General features: G+C 45.4%; 1 long non-coding RNA gene across 2 annotated transcripts; it reads right to left on the bottom strand.

The window, feature by feature from the left end:
• Positions 1-750: 750 nt before the first annotated feature.
• On the bottom strand, positions 751-6,435 carry LOC118972016 (uncharacterized). Of its 2 annotated transcripts, none has more exons than XR_005060787.2 (3): positions 4,735-6,435; positions 1,788-1,901; positions 751-1,333 (listed from the first exon to the last, which is right to left on the bottom strand). It is a non-coding gene; the product is annotated as an uncharacterized lncRNA (long non-coding RNA). The 2 variants fall into 2 exon arrangements; XR_005060786.2 differs by lacking the exon at positions 4,735-6,435 and adding an exon at positions 2,240-2,436.
• Between the last annotated feature and the right edge of the window lie 15,547 nt (positions 6,436-21,982).

A 21,982-nucleotide genomic window follows, 5' to 3' on the forward strand; every position in this document is an offset into this window, starting at 1 on the left:
TTTAAGGCAAATCATTGTTTGTTTGTTTGGGCTTTTTTTTGCCAATTCATAGATATAGAGACCAAGACCTGGAGGGGCTAATGGTCAATCACCTAGTGAAAGACACGGACAGGTTTGAAACCCAAATCTGGTCCAAGGGAAGCTTCTGGTGTGACGTCTGAGTGTAGGGCCTTGGCCGGGGCTGCTGTTTTCCAGAACCTAGAACAGCACCTGCTCATAGGCTCCTGATACAGCAGGTTGACTGACTGACTCCAGAGCCTCAGCTCCCCGTCTCTCTGCTGAATGAGATAATGCGTGGAGAGCGCTCAGCACGGTGCCTTCGTAAACCAGCAATAAGTGGACATGATTGTCATATGGCAGGGGGCTCTGAGGAGGGATATAAATTCTGTGTTTAAACTTTTAGAATCACTCCAAGCTCCTATTAGCATTAGGACATTCTCCCTAAGTTTCTATTCTTCCTTCATTTAGTAGAGCTGGTTTCACCCTGTTCCACCACACCCTGGGTTGAAATTTGTCACACGGGCAAGTCAGCTCACTTGAAGGGTTGCCCTTGGGACTCTGAACAATGTCCTTAGTCCCGGAGAGGGCAGGTCAGCTGAGCTAAGCAGCCATAGGCTGCTTTTCTTTCCTTGATAGGTCTCCTAGCCCTCGTTAAAAAAGGTTTATTTAAAATGCATTTGTTTATTTTATTGAGGTATACCTTTTATATCTTAAATGTACAGGTTGATGAATTTTTATATAAGTATGTGCTCACGGAGCCACCACTAGAACAAGATATGGTCCTGTGCTTTGATCAGCAGTTATCAGCCCTGTGTGGCTTCTGAGCAAACAGAGTGTGGCTAGCTGGAATTGAGATGTTCTCTAAATGTAAGATAATGCTTTCGACAACTTAGGACAAAAAAAAAGGAACATGTATCATTGATAACTTTTAAACAGTGATTAAATGTCCAAATGACAATATTTTGGATATATGGCATTAAATAAGTCAGTATTTGGCTATCATCAATGTAGCTATAATGAATGATGTACGTGTACTTTGATGCCCATAAACACTCCTTTTTATTAACATGTTCCCAAGGAAGGAAGGGCTGGGTCATGGGGTAGATGAATGCTTTTCTTTACTAATACTGCTGGGCAGCCATCCAAAGTGGAGAATTGTTGCAATTCACACTCCATCAGCTGTGCAGGAAAGTCCTGGTCGCTCCACATTCCCACCACTGCTGGGTATCATCAGTCCTTTTTCAGTTTAGCCAGTCCAGTAGGGAGGCAGTCAAAGTTTGAAATGAAAATAATTCTTACCATTTTCTTCTTTACAAGGAAGCAGAACCCCCACCTAGAATGAAGACAATAAAAATACCCATCATCTCAAGTCAGTTATCAATCACATTTGATATAGATCCACCCACACATCTATCAGTGTATATGTATTCAGACAAAAGTGGCATTTATCACAATTTTTTTCTAACAATTGACCATGACCATCTTTCCATGCCTATGAGCATTCATCCACAGCCTAGTTTTTAAAAGCTAAATAGAGTCACATTTTAAGGATGTACCATAATTTGAACAATCCCATTACTCTTGAACATTTGGGTTATTGCCTATTTTTCACTATGATAAACAGCTTTATAATGAGTACTCTTGCTATTAAATCTTTGCATGTGTCCTTTAAATGTTTCCAGCAGTGGAGTTGCTTTTTAGAAGACTGGTATGCGTGACTTGAAGGCTGCCAAGCTGTCCCACTGAGCAGCTAGCTCCCTCCCGCTCTCGCAACAAAACCCTCTTACCAGGGAATACCAGCTGGAAGGAAGAGGGCAAGGTAGTCCTCTGCAGGCCACAGAGTCGCTCCTTCCTCGGTCTAAAGGGCAGGAGGCACTCGCGCCCCGAGAATGCTAGGTCATCTGTAATGCAAAAGCACAGGCAGGGCCTGTTCCTCTGGGGCCGAGAGGGGAGGTGACTGTGCCTGGGAGAGGGCAAATGCTAACTGGGGGAGTGAGCGAGCAAAGGAGTCTCTCCGGTGAGGTCTATGAAAAGCGCCCGGGGAACAGCAGAGCACATGACCTGGCTGCTCTTGGGGCTTTAACCCATACCCCCGGCAGCCCCCATGGGTCGCCACCCATTTGTGTGGGATGTTTTCTCTGTGGGAGGGAGAATAAATGTCTGTAAGTAGAGAAGGACTTGCGCCCTCTACCCACTCTTTTGGACTGAACTTGAGCGCTCTACAGAGAGAGGAGCTTACAGCAAGACGCAGGTGGAAAATTCAAGATGGATTTCCTGATATTCAAGGCAAAGCGGAGCCACTCGAGGGCCCAGGGGGCCTGATGTAGCTCAGATGCAGCCAGTTCCAGCCGCAGCGCTCAAGAAACATTCCCTCTGGGGCCTCTCAGGATGGTTTATGCAGAGGCAGTGCTTTTCCAGGGGATTCAGGAGCCATGGTCAGGAAGGGGCGGGGCTGAGGTTAAAAATAAAAGGAGGCTAGAAGCTTCCTGGTGATTGTAGGCAGGCTGATTCGTGGGCCCTTGTGAGGCTCCTCTTGGAGACTCCCAGACAGAACGGGGCAGACTGGCCACATGGTTCCCCAGGTCCTTTGTGTGAGCCTTCCTTTTAGTAATAGGCCGTCTCACCTTGAGATTAGCCACCCTCCGTGAGTCTACCTTTCCCTGCATCCTTAACAGCGGCAATTGGTCTACCTTTAGCCACGTGACTAAATCTGGCCAATGGGATGGAGGCAGAAGGCGCTCCCCCTCTAGGTCGTGCGTTAACAGGAAGACTGCTTGTACTCTTATTTTCTCTCTGCCTGTAAATTGGAACATGGTGGGGCTGAATCTTCCTCTACGTTGTGTATGAGGGTAAGACAGAGTGGTGATGGAAATATTACACATCTGCACCGTTCAATAAAGTAACCACTAGCTACATGTGGCTATTAAGCACTTGAAATATGGCTAGTGTGAAAAACAGTTAAATTTTTCATTTTATTTAATGTTAATAAAGTAAAATAGTTCCTGTGGCTAGTGGCTACAGTTTTAGATAGTGCAGCTCTTGGAAATGGGAGAACAAGAGAGAAGGTGTGTGGGTCCCTGGACCAACTTATGAGACAGAAACTCCCAATCCTCCGGAGTTCCTAAGTTCAGACATAAACGTCTACCTGGTTTAAACTGCTGTTATTTGGTCTTTGTTAAAGCAGCCAAACAAATGCCTCAACTAATACAATGACTGCAGATCACGGTGATTTTATAGAATGCCTAATCAGCATTACTCAATGGCATAAATAGCACAAAAGGATTATAATGAAGGGTAGGAGGTAAGAAGAAGAAAAGGAATTGGGAAAAAACCCACAAATGCATGGATTCATTCAATACATCATAACCATTATATTAATACTCTATTGTTTCATAGCAAATTTCCCCAAAACCCTGTAGCTTAAAACAACAAATATTTGTTATCTCACAGTTTCTGTAGTCAGGAATTCAAGAGTAGCTTAGCTGGGAGGTTAGGGTCCAGGATTTCTCACGAAATCACACTCAAGGCACTGACCAGGGCTGCAGTCATCTGAAGGTTCAACCGGGGCTGAAGGATTTACTTTCAAGAAGGCTCGCTCTCCTGGCTGGTGGCGGGAGGCCTCAGCTCCTTGCCACCTAGATCTTAGAGTAGGGCTGCTTGAGGGTCCTCAGGGGCTGGCAGCTGCCCTCCCCTGAGTGGGTGATCCAAGACAGAGCAAGAAGCAAGCCACGTGCCTGGTATGACAACCTCAAAAGCCACACGCCATCACTTACACCACCCCTCATACTTTACTAAGTTACTAAGTCCAGTCAACTCTCATAGGGAGGGGAATTAAATTCCACTCTTTGAAGGGGAGAGTGTAATGGATTTATGCACATATTTTATTTTAAAACAACAACAATCTGGTATACATCCTCTCTGTCTGTGCCTCTATAAAACATTAATGGGAGTGAATCATTATTAGTCAATAGATGTTATTGTAATAACTGATGAATTATTTTGGGGGAAAAAAAGCAATAAAACAAAAACAGATTCCCTACTTTACATTTTATACCAAAATAAATTCCAGATAGTTTAAATACTTAAATATACAGAAGCATTAGAAGAAAATTCAGGTAAAGAAAACTGAAGTAGGATGGGTTTGGAGGCAACTCTTAATTCTGTCACATTCAAGTTACTGTGAACTTGAGCTTTTAGGGGAAGTTTCAGTGATTTTATAATAAAAGAGTTTCATTGGTTTAAAAAAGTTGAAGTAGAGGAAGATATTGAATCCTGGCATCGAAGATTAGGCAAAACAAAGAAATTGCTAGATATGATCATTTATGAAAGTGAATGCTTCAGAAGAGAAAAACTAGTTAAAAGATGGAGAAATGCTGGAGAGAAATATTTGCAACTTACAAGACAGATAAGAACTAAACTCTTAGTATAAAGAGCTCTTACAAATTTGTGCAAAAAAAAAAAGACCGAAACATTCCCAGAAGTATGTCTCCTCTCCTGGGTAACTGGATGCAAATGTGCAAGGAGGGGACTGTGTTTGAAACATCTTTGCCCGCAGAACTTCACACACATCGTTAGTACTCAGATCAAGTGTGTAGGTTTCAGCTCTTTATTTCACTTTCAGAAATGTCTGTACCTCTTTCTGCTCCACATCTTTAAATTCTCTCCTCTTTTAGACAGAGAAATCTCATTAAGATGCTTCCTGTGTAGTTGTGACTCACAGCCAAGCCACCTTACAGTACAAACAGTGCTGATTTCAGCAGGAAGTCCTCCGGGAGGCGTAGACTGGGTTCCTGCAACGCCCGAAGAGCGAATGGAAGCGGAACATCTCTGCATTCCATTGGGCACCTCCTTCTCATGCCTTTACTACATATCTGGGGTGTATTTTTTTAATTCTGAGTGTGCTGTTGGGGAGAATGCCAACAGGAAGAGGCCTGGCCAAGAAGAAAGGGCATAGGCTGGAAGAGGGATTCGGCGCTCGCCCTGCCACTTTATCGGCACGACCCATCAGGCCCCTTCCAGCTCTGGGCCCCCGCTGCTCCTGCGTGACGCAAGTCAGAGGCCTAGGCGGTGCCCAAAGGGTCTCCCAGCCCTAACATCTGCGGATTCAGCTCATTTTCTCTTTTTAGCATGTGAGCTTTAATAGCTGATTAGCCTTATTTGAGAAACTTTGGAAGTCCTGTGAGAGTCCTCCTCTGATTTTGGAACCTACTGAGAGTAAAACAGAAAATGCTTTCAATTACTGAAGTTGTTCATCCATCTTCTAAAAAAGATTCCGCTCCACTCATTTGGAGAGAGTAAAGGTGCAACAGAATGAAATGACTGAGGAGGCCCTGCACAGTCAGGTCAGGGGCGGGCGGGGAAGGGCCCCGGCTTCTGATCTGTCCACGGATGTGGGTGTGGGAGCTGGGGGCTATACATCTGGGTGGTGGCGGCCATCCCTCTTGCTCACGGAAATGACCTGTTGTGGAATGAGGCCAAGCAGAGGCCACAGAGATGAGAGACAGAAAGAGTGTCGCGGAAAGTGGGCACCAAAGAAAGGAAAAACCAGAGGGAGATTCAGAAGGTGGGGGGTGGAAAGCGGGAGAGAAATTCACTTTGAAGACTTGCTTCCTGTAACTCCCTCTTAGAGTCTGTAAGCTCCCCCGCTATCTTCCCAGCTTCTGAAGTAAATACATCTTGCTTCTTAGCATTTGGAAGTGTCCCAAATAATGTATTACTGTATCTCCAGGAAGTGCTTCTGAAATTGCAAATGTGTTATCCAGAAACCAGTCATGTAGATTAAGATTTCAGCTAAGTTGTCACTGATATTGCAGAACAGATACATTCTGATGAGGAGGATAAAGCGAGGGTATTGCTGGAGGAACTGCTAGGAAGGGGCCGACTCCTCCTTCATGGCTGGTGGAAGTGCCAAATGGTGCAGGCACTGTGGAAAACAGTTGGCACTCCCTCAAAAAATTGAGCATCTGTTACCTTATGACCTAGCAATTCTATTCTTAGGTGTATACACAAATGAATTAAAGACATGTTCACACAAAAACCTGTATGTGAATCTTCATAGTGGCATTACACATAATAGCCAAAGAGGAGAAACAACCCCTCTTCCATTAACTATGAATGGATAAACAAAGTATGGCATACATATAAATGGAATATTAGGTGGCCATAAAAAGGAATGATGTTCTGACACATGCTATACCATGGATGAATTTTGAAAATCTGCTAAGCAAAAAGAGCCACTCACAAAACACAACATGGTACATGATCCCATTTATATGAAATGTCCAGAGCAGGTGAATCTATGGAGACAGAAAGTATATTAATGGCTGCCAGGGGCTGGGGTAAAGTGACCTGTATACTTTAAAAGGGTGACTTTCTGGCATATGAATTACATTTCAATTTTTTAAAAGGATTACTCTTATTATCTTGGTCATTGCCATCTTTGTATCATACCACCCAGAGTACAGTTGTGGCTTCACTCTAATTCTCCCTCAGACATCCCTCCTTCAGACTCCCATCCCACCCCGAATCCCCCACAATATTTAGAACCCTTGGGACCCTTCCTGGTATGATGAATAGGAACCAAGCTGACTTCCCTGTCAGAGATTTACATTCTTTTTTCCTTGCTCAGTTATTTTGCTGGGGTAAAGGACTAGTCTTATCAACTCAAAAGGGATAGGCAGCAGGGGACTAAAACTAATTCGCAATTTTGTTTAAATTTACTTGTCAAAGGCAGAAATACTCAATTTCATGCATACTCCCAATTCCCTGCCCTGGGAGCTGGTTTCCAGAAAGCAATTATGTAGAACAAAATGTAATGGGTAACAGGGGGTGCCTCGTGAATTATTCATAATCTGATAATGATTTTAACCCATTTTTAACATTATCTGCTACTGGTGTTAGCTTCTGGAAAGTTCCCAAAGTAAGCAACAGAGGCCTGCTTTAGCTATGCTTATATAACCATAACCCTCTGCTTTTCCCCAAACCACCTGAATAATTAAAATCAAAAGAGGCCTGGGATCTCTTTTCCTCTTCCAGCTACAAAGCAAAGGTAAATGCGGTGGTACAGACTCCATCCTGCCCACCTCCCAACCCTCCTTACAGTCTCCCAGGGAGGCTGGTGTGGCTCATGCCCAGTGGGGCGCCTGGCTCCAGGAAGGCACACGGTAGTTCCTTGCTTCTGATTGAGTGAATGAATGATTGAAAGACAGAGGGAAAGAAAGGTATTTGTAATAAGGAAGTCTTTTTGAAAAAATAAGTTTTTTTGCTACTTACCAGCTGTGATTAGGGCAAGTTCTTGCTCTCAGTTGGTTTTTCATTGTTTTATTTTATTTTAACTCTGTGAAATGGAGAAAATAATACCTGGTTTGATGGATTATGGAAAGAATTTGAAAATATACTAAGTGCTCAATAATGAGTAGTTGTCTTGCTTTCTAGTAGCAGCCTTTTAACTTCCCCAGATCTGGTAAACTGAGTCAGCCAGCTGAAGCTTTCTTAAGGGCCAAAGGTGCCCAAGTCTGGCTGTGTATCAGAATCACCGGGGACGTTTTTAAAATATAAATGTCCAGATTCTACTTCTGGAGACTCTGATTCAGTAGGAATAGGATGGGGCTAGAGAACATATTTTTTAGTTTTATTTTTTTAATTAAGGTAAAATTTACCTGCAATGCACAGTTCTTCAGAGTATAGGTAGGTAGCTGAGTTTTGACAAATGTACAGATATAAAATAAAACATTTCTCTGGCCCCAGAAAGTTAAATCAGCCCCCACCCTGCATAGACCCCCACTGTTCTGATTCCTGTCACCAAGGATGAGTTTTGCCTGTTCGTAAAGGTCATATCAATGGAATCCTACAGTATTCCCTTTATGTCTGGTTTCTGTTGTTTCTCATGATATTTTGGGGATTCCCATGTTGTTGGTGTGTCATACCAACAGTTCACTCCTATTAATTGCTGAGTAGTGTTCCACCACGTGGCTATCCCTCGATTTGTCTCTCTCTTCACTGATTGATGGACTTTGTAGGGTTGTTTTGGCTGGTATGTATAAAGCTGTTGTGAATGTTTTCATTTATCATATGTAAACACCTACGAGTGGAATTGCTGTGTAATAGCAGGGGGATATGTTTAACTTTTGTTTTCAAAAACCCCTCAAATGATTCCAATGACCAACCAGATTTGGGACCCCCTGCGGTAGGGAAAGGTCCACCTGGTGCTTTGTTCAGGGTTTGTTTCCTTGTGCAGGTCTCTTTCTTTCACGAGGGAAGCATCTTCCATTCTCCCGCTCTCTCTTGCTTGCCAATTTCCTACCACAGAAGAGAGTTCCCAGCCAAGGATCTCCGTGAATCTCTTGGGTTGTGTCATCCGTGTAGTTCCAGGAAGCAGTGGGGGTGGAAGGGAAGCAGGGGAGGCTGCCAACCCGGCAGGCCTTGCCGTAACCTTGCTACAGCTTGCTTAGCGTGAAGGGCCCACCTTCCAGTCACCTGGGGCGTTGGGAGGGGTTAGCCGCTTCTCACCAGGCCACAGCAATCCCACCACCCGACACAGATCCGGGCCTGGGGCAGCTCGGCACGGAGGCCTTTGGCCAACCACCGGGCACTTGACGGGAGGGGCAGGAGCAGGGCCCTGTAGACGTTTCAGGCTCATGGAGTCAGCTGGGTTCTGAAAACTGTGATGGGAGAGAGAACGTTGTCAAAATACGACCATTGTTTCCAAGGGTCATGCAGCTATTGGCTCAGGAGTGATATATTCTTTCTTTCTGAAACTGCTTTTCCTTTTTGAGATTATTAGAATTTCACAATAGGGGTGAAGGCATTTGGAAGCTGAAGGGCTGCTCTGTCTAATCCAGTGTTTCCCAATGGTGGTGCTTGTGTATTGTACTCAGGGATTATACAGATGAGTATGATTAAAACTAAGTGTTGGCCTTAGCCCGTAGCAGAAAAAGTACACCTAGCACATTAAATATATGATTTCATGGGTACATTGCTCAGAATGAAGCCATGTTAAAAAGGTAATTCAATTTTTGGAAAAATATCAAGTTGATAATAGTACACGAGGTACTATGACAAAAAGTATGAAGGTGGAGAAGAGTGACTGAGGTTCAGAAAACTGCCACTGTCAGACTGTGTGTTCGACAGATGAGGAAACCAAGGGCTTGAGATGCAAGTGACTTGCTCAGAGTCAAACTTCACCAGAGCCAGGACTGGATCCCCAAACTCACCTGGTTCCTGGCCCAATGCCCCTCCCAGTAACCTGTTACTTCCCTCTTGTAAGGAGGAGGGACCCCATCCACTAATCTAGATCTCAGTCTAGCCCCAAGATTCAAAGTCAGATGCATATGCTGAAACAGCCTACAGTTTGCTCAGACCACAGAGTCCTAAAGAGTCCAGGATAGGTCCAGGCTCCAGGAAATCTGAGGTCATGGGAAGGAATCAGACCCCTAAGAATTGAGCACCAAGATCTTGGTAACTGTCCTCATATGAAACCTTTTGGGTGAAAGAGGACAGAAGCAGAAGGGGCAGCTGCTTCCCCATCCCTGCCTCTCATCCTTCTGAAAGATTAAAAACGGCCTGTAAGGAAGGCACTGGAACTGTGCACAGGTGCCCGGTGTGGGTAGATTACCCCACATAGATTTTTGAGGCCGTAGAGAAGGCTCTGATTGTTCCCAGAAATAGCTTCAGGCAGCTGGAAACCTGTACGGGCACAGCTTCCCGGGTGACTGTCATCTTTGAATCTTCACAAATCCAATAGGGAGATTTAGAGGCGGCAGCTCAGCTAGAATTCTGTCGTTTGCGGATCCCCACAGCACTGAGAATAAAAAGGGCAGGCATTGGAAATGCAAGCACGGACTTGAACTTTTTCAGCAGGAAAATATAACTGACAGCGGGAGAGAGAGGCCGTATTACTCTCTGTTCTCTCTGAATGGAAGCTGGTGTCTCTTGCGGAGGCGTCTGCAACCTCTGGAGTCTGGGAGCCATTCATTGTTCCTCTGTGTCACCCTCAGGATGATGGGTTGGTGTGTGACCTTCTGAGCCCATCCCTCAAAGAAAGGCTAAGGGACCCAAGCATGCAACCCCATCCAACCTCACAGGAGATCTGCGGGGACACACCGCGTGTACGTTCTCCCAGTCAGCTTCACCGAGGCTCAGCACTGGGGGGACAGTGCTTTATCCCGGGGCCAGTTGGATCTGCGCAGGAACCCCGTCACCCCCACCTCCTGTGTCTGCTCTGTGGAACAGGAGCCCTAAGAATCTGATAGTAATAAGTTAAACAAGTAACTACAGTACCAAAGATTCTCCTGTCCTTTGTAGGCTCAGAATGAAGGAATCTTTTACTAGGAAACACCTTAATGTGTTTTGAGGATATGCCATGGTAGGCTCAAGAACCTGGTTTGAGGGAAGGTAGAAAGCTGAATACTTCTGCATTAGAAAGTAACAGGGAATTTCAGAGTGCCTGCTGGGAGTTCTGGGGGGAGAGGCCAAGGAGGGAGGGAAACAACGTGGCATCCTTAGTCTGACGTTAAAGACAGAGGCCGTGAGAATCACTTCTGTGGGTGAAGCACAGGCTGGTCTTGTTCTGAGCCGGGGGTTACTCCCCATCTGCCACCCCCAGGCCTTCAGTAACACCTGCTGGGCACAACAGCCAGAGTGAGTGGTGACATGGAGTCATGTGTGGGATGGGTGGCACTCCACATGAGGGTGACACAGATGGGGGGGCAGAGAAACCCCCAGAGCAGAGGAGGATCTCAAGTTGGGACTAAGCTGGGCATTAACCATGAACTTGTCTCTGGAACAGAAGTGAGACCATAAAAGTGTGAAAGTAAGGCTGGGCTGGTGAGGGTGGGGGAATGGAGGGGCACCCCCAGATGGCCTCCCCTTGTAAGGGTGGACTGGGCCCTCAGATGCCTGCCCTCCCGGCCACAGAGAGCTACGCAGGAACTAGGGAGCCCCCTTGTTAGGACTCTGATCCTGTCCCTGGCCTTTGCTGGTTAGACCCAGCCTGGGACCATCTGCCCTGGGCCAACGAGGCTCTGCCCTCAGACTGCTGGCCTTAGATGGGAGAATCCTTGAGGTCAGGCTGTCTTCCAGGACCCAGGCTGTGAAAAGTGAAATTCGAAGGATCTGTCAGCAGCCAACTTCCTGCAAAAAAAAGTTGCACTTGCCAGGGGACTGAAGGAGGCTGGAGGCCCGAGAGAGGGAAGGGATGGGGACAGAGTCCTGAAGACCTTCGGGCCTCAGGGCCCTCCCTGCATGGCTGCCGGAGGAGCCCTTTTCCTTGAGTTTAGTCTCTGACACTTGCATCCAAACTTGCCCACTGGACATGAAGCACCATCTCCTCCCTTCACGTGGATGCCTCTCCCTCTGTAAGTGGGGAGCTTAGACACGGACAGAGGAAAACGTCCACTGTCGGATCGGAGCTGCTCAGCTCCTTTATCTTCAGTACACTTACCACCATCCCAAATTATATTTATTGGTTTGTTTACCTGTTTACTTTTATCACCCGTCTCCCTCAGGAAAAATGCAAAGTTCTATTTCATCCTCTTTATCATGGTATTCATAGTGCTGGAACATAGTAGGTGCTCATGAATCAGTGCATGAAGAAATGGATAAACAAAGACATGAGGCTTGAAATCAGGCCACCTTGCAGGGGGTCACAGTTGCAGCAGAAAGATCTCGGTGCCAGACCCTAAGTCCCGGATGTTTGGAATATGTGTGTCCAAGTTATCTGCCCACTGGGGCGTGCAGGCGTGCTGGGGCCAGGCTGGATTCACAACTGGTACTTCATAAAGCACAGAGAAAGAGCAGAGGCGCCGGCGTGACAAAGGGCTTTTGGGGAAGAGAAGTTCAATGGAGATTACAAAGGTTCCCACAGGGTCAGGGAATTGAAAGGCTGCTGTAATTAGAAAGTGTAGGCATTCAGAGCTGCCTGGAGGTCAGAGGGGCTGGCCTGGCAGGCTGGGGAGCGTGGGCAGGAAATGGACACGGAGGCACTGCAGTTCTGGGTGACACATTAGGACAGGGATGGCAGCCAGTTGCCATGGTAGCAGCCAATCCACAGGGCTGTTTATGTGGCAAGGAGTCAGGGTTTCTAAAGTAGGGGCTAAAAACGCTGCCTTTGTTCTCACTTTGAGCAAGTTGCTGTCAGATCCCTGTAGGGGCCGCAAGGCATGGGGCCAGAGCCAACAACTGCTGGCCTCCGGGGCCAGGAGGGGGCCGCGTGAGGGCCCAGGGGCTAGCAGGGGCTGGGGAAGCTGCATGTGTCATTCCAGGTAGCTGTGTGTGCCTTTCAGCACAGAGTGGTGGCCAGTGGCTTGGGTTTCATCTAAGAGTGCAATGTGCAGGTTGAACCTTGGCCTCTTAGAACTGTGACCCCCACAAACGATCGAGCCTCAGTTTCCATACATGTAAAGAGAGACTGTGATACTTTTTTCCAGGGCGGTTATGAGGATTGAGAGAACTGATGCGTGTCACACATTCACTTAGTGCGTGGTGAATACTATTGTCTGGTAATGACTATTTTCATTGTTTTAATAAATGGCACAAACTATTTTGCAGCAGGTGCTTCAAAAGTCTCTTATCTTTTGGGGAGGAAAAGCCGGGTTTTGCTTCTTTAGGGGGACCGAAAGGCAGCCAATAGAGACTCAACAACTCCAGGAGGTGACCAGTTAGACTGACAAAGTGATATTTAAAATGATAACATTCTGAAGACAGTCTTGAGGGCTGTGAGCCGGCAGAGGATCCTTCTCCTTTGTTCTTCTGGCCGGTTTGCGGGCCTGGACTTGATTCACAGATGGGGCCTTCCACCGCGGGAGAGAGAAAACAGGGGAGAGGACCGAAGGAAGGGAGCCCTTCCTGGGGTGGGCCGCGCAGGGCGCCTGGCTTGGACGGCAGGACGCAGCAGTGGCCCTGGCTCCCGGGAAGCTCCGGGAGATGCAGACATGCCTCGTTGGACTCCAGCGCAGCCCTCTGTTGCCATGGCAACTCAGTGGGCTCCCTGGTGGGTGGCAGAAGGCAGTGGCCACGTGGAGCTCAGCCCCGGAGGCACCAGTTCTGCTCTTCTGCAGTCAAGGCATTTCTGAGCAACGGGGGGACACTCGCTCTCTCTTCTCAGGAGGCTGCAGGAGGTCCCTGAGACTTCAGGGCTTTCCCTCCCGGCTCCAGCCTGCACCTGCCTCACGGTGAGGGCCCAGGCTACGTGGACGGCAGCGCCCTTGGGACCCCTCCCTTGGAGTGTCTCTTCCAACCACATGCCCCTGGAGGTTTCCCCTTCATTTTCCTCCACATTCCTTCAGATACTCCCTGGATATGTTCATTCATGCGTGTGTTCACCCCTTCAGCAAGTATGTGCTGTGCGCCTCTGCGCAAGGTGTTGGGGGCGAACAGCGACGGGACAAGACAAGCGCCTGCCCGTGCGGAGCTCACCATTTTGTAGGGCACAGGCAGTGAGCAAGAATAGAGGCACTTGGAAGGTAATAAGCAACGCGGTGTGAGCCAGGGAAGCCGGAGGGGGTGGGCTGCTTCCAGTGGGTGGTCGGGGAGGGCCTTTCCGTGCGAAACTGGCCCTCTGAGAAGGAGCCCCTGATGCTGCTGGGGCGTGGGGCGCATTCCCGGGATGGGCCAGTGCAAACGCTCAGAGCCTCGGCGCGTTTAGAGGAGGAGAGAGGAGGGCAGTGGTGGGGGCAGGAGAAGGGGGTGCTGGAGAAGCAGCAGCGGGCTCGGGCAGAGCAGTGCCAGCCTTGCCGTGGAGCCTGGATTTTACGCTGAAGGCAACAGGCAGCAGTAGCGTGTGTTAAGCAGGGGAGGGAAGTGATGTGGTTGTAAGTGCCTCGCCAGACTGGTAACCGTGGACTGCGGCAGGCGGGAGTGGAGGCAGGGGACCAGCGGAGACGGCAGCAGTGGCCCAGGGGGGAGGTGCTGGGGAAGCTAGGGAATCTGCAGGTAACCCCAACAGGGCTTGCTGGGGGACTGAGGGTGGGCAACAGGAAAGGCGGACGCAGGACTGACTCGCAAGTGGCTGCCCTGAGACCCCAGCAGGGTCAGGCGCCATCTGGGAGGGGAGGGCTGGTAGCAGAGCGCAGAGCTGATGCACTGAGTCTCCGCGCTGCGGCCTGGATGAAGCACATTTAAATTGCCCAAGGGCCTCCCTTCATGCTCACCATGGATCCCCTGAGAACGAGTGCATTTCATAAGTGACATTTCTAAGGAGTTAAGCTGAAAGGAAGCTTCCTTACAACACACTGGTGGGGAAAAATAGTTATTTAAAAAACCCACTGCTGATGTCCTAGGGTGGTAGCTGAACTTGCTTATTAGAGCACTAACTGCTCTTTTGAGTCATTTCTCACCGTGAAAGGTGATATCCTCATGGACATGATGTGAACCAGTACACCAGGCACTGTGGTAAGTGCTTTAAATACATTCAAAGATAACAACCCACCAAAGCTACAGTGGGTACTTCTGGGTAGAGTGGGTGGGTTTGGGGAGTTAAAGGGGTTTTACTTCAACTGTATTGTGTGACCTTTTTTCCAGCAGAAATACACTCATGTATTTCATGTGCAATTAAAAATTTTATTCAAAAGTTCTAAAAATAAACTAGTGTTCCTGAGAAAGGCCGGTGCTTATTGTCTGACCCCAGTTTGGTCCTGTTGCCCCCAGACTCGCCCTTCTCAAAGGATGAGCTTCAGGATCAGCTTGAGAAATATAGGCCAAACTACCAGCTCCAAGTCAGACAGTTTTGGATTAGCTGGAACCAAATTCCTCATGCCCGTGAAAAATCCCAAGGACATGGCCCATCACAGGTCCTGATGGTCACAGGAACGAAGCTGGGCCTCAAGAGAAATGGAGTGAAAAAGTAAGACGGCGGCAGGGAAGAGCAAGGCATGGGATGTGTGATTAGCATTCCAGTATTTGAATGAAAATAAAAGGTGCAAATATTTAGAGTGATACATGCAGAGACTATTTCTAGAAACTAATAACAGCGATCACTTCCGGAGACAGCATCAGGGTGGCTGAAAGACAGAGCTGGAAAAGAGCCTTATTTATAGGCACTTTTGTGCCTTTGGAATTTTGAAATGTTGTATGTTGCCTAATTTGAAATAAGTACTTTTCTTTTCTGGAAGTTTGTACCTTTTGACTCCCTTTACCCATTTCACCCACCCCCCACACCCCCTCCCTCTAGCAATGACCATTCTACTCTCTGTATCAATGAGCTTGGTTTTTTGTTTTGTTTTGTTTAGATTCCACATGTAAGTGAGTTCATGTGGTATTTGTCTTTCTCTCTTGACTTATTTCACTTAGTGTAATGTATTTCAAGTCCATTCATGTTGTTGCAAATGGCAAAATTTCATTCCTTTCTAATGGCTGAATAGTATTCCAGTGTGTGTGTATGTGAGTGTGTACGCGTGCGCATACACATTTTCTTCTTTTTAAGTATAGTTGATATACAATCTTATATTAGTTTCAAGTACATAACATAGTTGTCACTAGTTACTCACATTATTAAATCCTTGCCCTAACAATAGTACATTGTCTGTCAACATAGAAAGATGTTACAGAATCCTTAGCTATATTCTCCATGCTGTACTACCATCCCTGTGACCAACTTATATTATGATCGAGAATTTTTGTACCCCATTATCCGCACTCCCTCTACTCCCCCAGCCCAAAACCATATTATATTTATAGATTCATGCATTGATGGACACTTAGGCTGTTTCCATTTCTTGGCTATTGTAAATAATGCTGCAATAACATAAGAATTGCATGTGTCTTTTCTAATCAGTGATTTTGTTTTCTTTAGGTAAATTCCCAGAACTGGAATTTCTGGGTCATATAGTATTTCTATTTTTAGTTTTTTTGAGAAACCTCCATACTGTTGTCAATAGTGACTGCAGCAATTTACATTCCCACCAACAGTGCAGGAGGGCTTCCTTTTCTCCACTTCGTTTCCAACAGTGATTAATTCTTGTCTTTGGATGGCGGCCATTCTGACCGGTGTGCGGTGATACCTCATCGTGGTTTTGATTTGCATTTCCTGATGATTAGTGATTTTGGGCATCTTTTCATGTGTCTGTTGGCCATCTGTATGTCTTCTTCAGAAAAGTATCTATTCAGATCTTCTGCTCATTTAAATAAAATTTTGAGTTTTTTTTTTACTATTGAGTTGTATGAGTTCTTTATATAATATGGCTATTAACTCCTTATCAGATAAATGATTTGCAAATATTTTCTTGCACTCAGTAGGTTGCCTTTTCATTTTGTTGATGGTGTTCTTTGCTGTCAGCAGCTTTTCAGTTTGATGTCGTTCTACTTGTTTATTTCCTTTTATTGCCTTTGCTTTTGGCATCAAATCTAAAAAATCATCACCAAGAATGATGTCAAGGAGCTTACTGCCTATGTTTTCTTCTAAGAGTTTTATGGTTTCAGGTTTTACATTCAAAGTCTTTAGTCCATTTTGTGTTAATTTCTGTTATTGTTAATAGCTTACTACAGTTATTCTCTCTCATATTTATCTATGACTTTTTAATGAAATTTCTGACAGTCACAGTAGTGACACTTCACTCCCAATACTTCAGCACTATATCCTAAAAACAAAAATATTTTCTTTCCATAAAACCATAAAAATACCACTATACCCCTAAATTTACTAGTGATACAATAATATCTATAAAAGTGTGTTCAACAGTTCCCCAATGTCCCAGTAATATACTTTATGGCCTTTAAAAAAATTATAGGATCCAATCAAGTATCACACCTTGTATTTAGTAATCCTGCTCTTTAGCCTCTTAATCGAGAACAGTTCCCCCCTTGGAGAAGGGATTGTCTCATCAGAAATTCTACTGCGTATGTGTATGTGTGTGTGTGTATGTGTGGTATGTGCTTGAATGTCTTGTGACCTTGTTAATCTGGTTTTGGCTGTTTCTCTTGTCTTTCACAACCTTGACATTTTTAAGGAATCCAGAACAGTTGGTTTTGTTTCTTTGTTTTGGAATGTCCCACACTTTGAATTTGTCTGATTGTTTCCTCATTATTAGATTCTATTTCAACCATTGCGAGCTAATTTTTATATGATGTGTAAGACAGTGGTCCTGTTTCATTCTTTTGCATGTGGTTGTCCAGTTTTCCCAACACCTTCTATTACAGGTACTGTCCTTTCTCCATTGAATATTCTTAGCTCCTTTGTTGTAAATTATTTGACCATATGTGTGTGGGTTTATGTCTGGACTCTCTTCTGTTCCCTTGTCTATGCATCAGTTTAATTCCAATACCATATTGTTTTGATGACTTTAGCCTTGTAATACAGTTTAAAATTGGAATGTGATGCCTCCACCTTTGTTCTTTCTCAAAAAAATTCAAAAAGAACTTAAAATAAATACATTTTAAATGTATAATATGGGGCCACCAAAGGAAAAAGTATCAGAAAGGGGCTTTTGCTAAGTTGTAAGGATATGGTTGGGGGAAGGACCCTTGACTTAGGGACACTGCTAGGATGATATTGACACCCAGGTGACTGCCTTAGGTGATGACTCAGTTCCTCAGAATGTACTTTGGAATGCCCATTGGGTGATCCGGAAATCGTCTTGATGCTGTACACCTCTGCAACCATCTCATCCCTTAGTTTCCTTTCAGGGTGTTTAGGATAATAAAACACTAGCTTATTATTATTTTACACTGTATTTGATTCATACCACAGGACTGAAGTTTCCAGAACATAGCTGAGAAAGCTTCCTCTTGGTGCCTGCCCAGGAAACATATTGTATGCACCCAACCACTCCAGTTCCTTTATGGAATGAGGCAGGACCTAAATAAATATACGTGAATTAATAAATATGTCCTGCTGCATATCAAATGGAGCCTATACTAATGTCACGTTTCAGTTTAAATACCATAAACCACCCTCATTTGTGCAAGTGAACATGCTCACACACACACACTTTCTCACAAGTTAATGCTCTTTCCACTGAGTATACTGAGGAATGGGAAGGTGTTAAGGCTTTTAGGCAGAGTGACCCGATCAGATTTGCATTATTAAAAGATCTCTGCCAGCCATGTGGAAGTGGAAGAGATCGTGGCGAGGCAAGTGGACAAGGGGAGCAGAGGTGGGAGGGAGGCTGCCACCGTGGTCCAGGCTGGGGGTGATAGTGGTGATGCTGAGCAGGGTGGGCATGGTGAGATAAGAAAAGTGCTTTTACAAAGACTTTTCACTTGTAAAATGCCTTCTGTGAGGACTCGCAATGACCACCCTGAGTCAGTCCCTTGCAGGCATCCCAGGCTCCAGTCCAGGCACAGATGCCAGGCTCTCCTTAGAAACGGCTGAGGAAAGGTGGGGAGGAGGGCATGCTCAGGTTGCTGAAGCTCCTGCAGGTCACAGGAAGAGAGAAGGAAACCTGAGTCCGTCCGCGCTGGAGCTCTGAGCAGCTCAGGACTGCAGACCTCTAATGTGTCGGCAGCAACGGGCTCGTGGCCGTGATGTGTGGGTGAAGGCAGAGTGAGGCAGAATTTCAGACAGCGGGGCAGGACTGTCCTCTTTTCCTCGTGTTTATTTCAACCCAGCTCAGCCCTCTGCCTGTGAAGTCCCCCGTGTCCAGCCCACGGCACGCTCGGATGCAGCTGCCGAGGAGGAGACATTGGGCACCCTGTCCCAAGTCAGCAGGCGGAGGCCTGGCTTCTAGTTCTTGACTTTATCGCCAACCATCTGTTGAGAGCGTTGGGCTTATGATGTAACCTCTCTGTTCCTCCGTTTTTGCATCTATAAAAAATGTGTAGAATTATTATCATTCCTCTTGTGGAATTTAATATTAACCAAACAGATTATTAAATGCCATTCTCCCTGTAACACAAAAAGCAGCAGTCTCATAAGGTGGGGATTTTTCTGGCTCTGCTCCAGTACCCCTAGCGTAGGTGAGCTGGGACTCCAGGCATCTCACTTCCCTGTTTCCACTGTTTAAAATACTGGAATTTTTAGTAAGATTTCATTTGAACAAAGAGTTCTACTGCTAAAATGGTTTTAAAACCACTATGGCAGAGCATTCCTCCCTGGGCAATTCAGACATCAGATCTTAACCCAGGGATGGCAAACAACTCAGTCAGCACATCTGATTCCTGTGCCTGTGGCAGACATCACTAATCAATTACAGGCCCTTTCCTGCTTAACCTTTAATGAAGTCTCAGAATTATTTGTAACGCCACACTTCTAGCAGCCACTTCCAAGTGAGCATGTGAGATAAAACCAGTTTCCCACCCTTTTGACTTTTCACTGTACGTTGACCTTGAGTGTTCAGTTGAACTGGGGACAATAGCTCCTTTAAACTTTATTTGGATAAAGAAGTTTTAAAGCAAAGTTGAAATCTTTGCTTCGGTCTTAGTTTGGGCTGCTACAAGATGCCAGAGACTGGGTGACTTAAACACCAAAGGTATATTTCTCACAGTTCTGGAGGCTACAAGTGTGGGATCAGGGTGGCAACACAGTCAGCCCTCTTCCTGGTTTACAGATGGCGCCTCCTTGCTATATCCTCACATGGCAGGTGGAGAGGAACTGCCTCCCTCCTGACTCTCCTTATAGGGCACTAATCCCATCGTGAGGTTCTACCCTCATGACCTAATTCCTTCCCAAAGGCCCCACCTCCAAATACCCTGTCACTCAGGATTAAAGCTCAGTATATGAATTTTGGGGTGACACATCCAGTCTATAGCAGCTTTCAGAAGCTTGTTTTACCACATGTATATATAGGAAAAAAGATGTTATTTTTGATCAGTTATAGTCTGCCCCTTCATCCCAGTGTGCCCTGCTGTCCTCTTATTTGACATGTGCAAATTGTGCTCATCCTTTAAATCCTAATTCCAGTACCACTTGGGCATCTGCTCCATGATGCTAAATTTTCTTTTTCTGAGTTTTCACAGCATTCTGTCTGCTTTGCTCATGGTATTTAATGGCTGGTAGTGTTGTTTTGTTCTATAAATGCTGTGTGTTTGCATCTAGACAGTGAGCTCTGTCACGATCCCCATCTTGATAGATACAAGGGTCCAGAAGTTAGTATTTGCTTAAAGAATGAACCGACCTAAGAAAATATGAGTACCAGCAGAAAAGGCTATTTTGTTTTGTGACAAACTGAAGCACACTTGTTTCCTGGTCAATTGAAAGGGGTTGCTGAAATGTAAATTCCCTAGGACAGGCGATCTTTCTTTGTTTCATGCTTCACTGATGCCTAGAACAGTGCCTGGCCTACAGTTGATCCTCAGTTTACCCTAGTTGAATGAATAATAGAATGAATGAACAAATTATGCTTTGAGAAAAGACTGTAACCTGGCAATGACTTCTCTTGTGTTTGTTTCAAATGATGTAAGGCATTAAATGATTAACACGGTTAGTCACTTTTGAAACCAGCTGGACAATTGCCTGGTTCTTTCTATGGAAACTTACACATTTCACATTTTTCCAAACAGGTAAGAATTAGAGAGAGGGTGCTATGTAATCTTTTTTATTGAAATGTATTTGATGTACAATCTTGTATTGGTTTCAAGGATACACCACAGTGGTTCAGAACCTGTAATTGATTAGTGACCCATATTATTACATCCTCATCCCCACTAATGCATTCACTATCTGTCAACATAGGAAGATGTTACAGAATCATTGGCTATACTCTCCATGCTGTGCTACTATCCCTATAACCAACTTATATTATGTTTGAAAATTTTTGTGCTCCTTTAACCCCCTCATCTCCCTGCTCACCCACCTCAACCCCTCCTCCATGGTAACCACCAGTCACTTCTCAGTGTTCATGAATCTACTGTTATTTTTTAATTTTTTATAAAGCTATCATTGATATACAGTCTTATGAAGGTTTCACATGAGCAACATTGTGGCTACTACATTCACCCATATTATTGAGTCCCCCCCACACCCCATTGCAGTCACTGTCCATCAGTGTAGTAAGATGCTACAGAGTCACTACTTGTCTTTTCTGTACTACACTGTCTTCCCCATGACCCCCCTCACACAATGTGTACCAATCATAATGCCCCTCATTCCCCTTCTCCCTCCCTCCCCACCTGCCCTCCCCAACCCCTCCCCTTTGGTAACCACTAGTCCCTTCTTGGAGTCTGTGATTCTGCTGCTGTTTTGTTCCTTCAGTTTTGCTTCGTTGTTATACTCCACAAATGAGGGAAATCATTTGGTACTTGTCTTTCTCCGCCTGGCTTATTTCGCTGAGCATAATACCCTCCAGCTCCATCCATGTTGTTGCAAATGGTAGGATTTGTTTTCTTCTTATGGCTGAATAATATTCCATTGTGTATATGCACCACATCTCCTTTATCCATTCATCTACTGATGGACACTTAGGTTGCTTCCATGTCTTGGCTACTGTAAATAGTGCTGCAATAAACACAGGGGTGCATCTGTCTTTTTGAATCTGGGATCTCATTTTCTTCAGGTAAATTCCTAGGAGTGGAATTCCTGGGTCAAATGGTATTTCTAATTTTAGTTTTTTGAGAAAATCTCCATATTGCTTTCCACAATGATAGAACTAATTAACATTCGCACCAGCAGTGTAGAAGGGTTCTCCTTTCTCTGCATCCTTGCCATCATTTGTTGTTTCTTGTCTTTTCGATGCTGGCCATCCTCACTGCTGTGAGGTGATATCTCATTGTGGTTTTAATTTGCATTTTCCTGATAATTGGCGATGTGGAGCATCTTTTCATGTGCCTGTTGGCCACCTGAATTTCTTCTTTGGAGAATTGTCTGTTCAGATCCTCAGCCCATTTTGTAATTGGGTTATTTGCTCTTTGGGTGTTGAGGGGTGTGAGTTCTTTATATATTTTGGATGTTAACTCCTTGTCAGATATGTCATTTATGAATATATTCTCCATACTGTAGGATTCCTCTTTGTTCTACTGATGGTGTTCTTTGCTGTACAGAAGCTTTTTAGTTTGATATAGTCCCATTTGTTCATTTTTGCTTTTGTTTCCCTTGCCCAAGGAGATGTGTTCAGGA

This window comes from Manis javanica, chromosome 14, assembly GCF_040802235.1.
Source record: "Manis javanica isolate MJ-LG chromosome 14, MJ_LKY, whole genome shotgun sequence".
Classification (NCBI taxonomy): domain Eukaryota; kingdom Metazoa; phylum Chordata; class Mammalia; order Pholidota; family Manidae; genus Manis; species Manis javanica.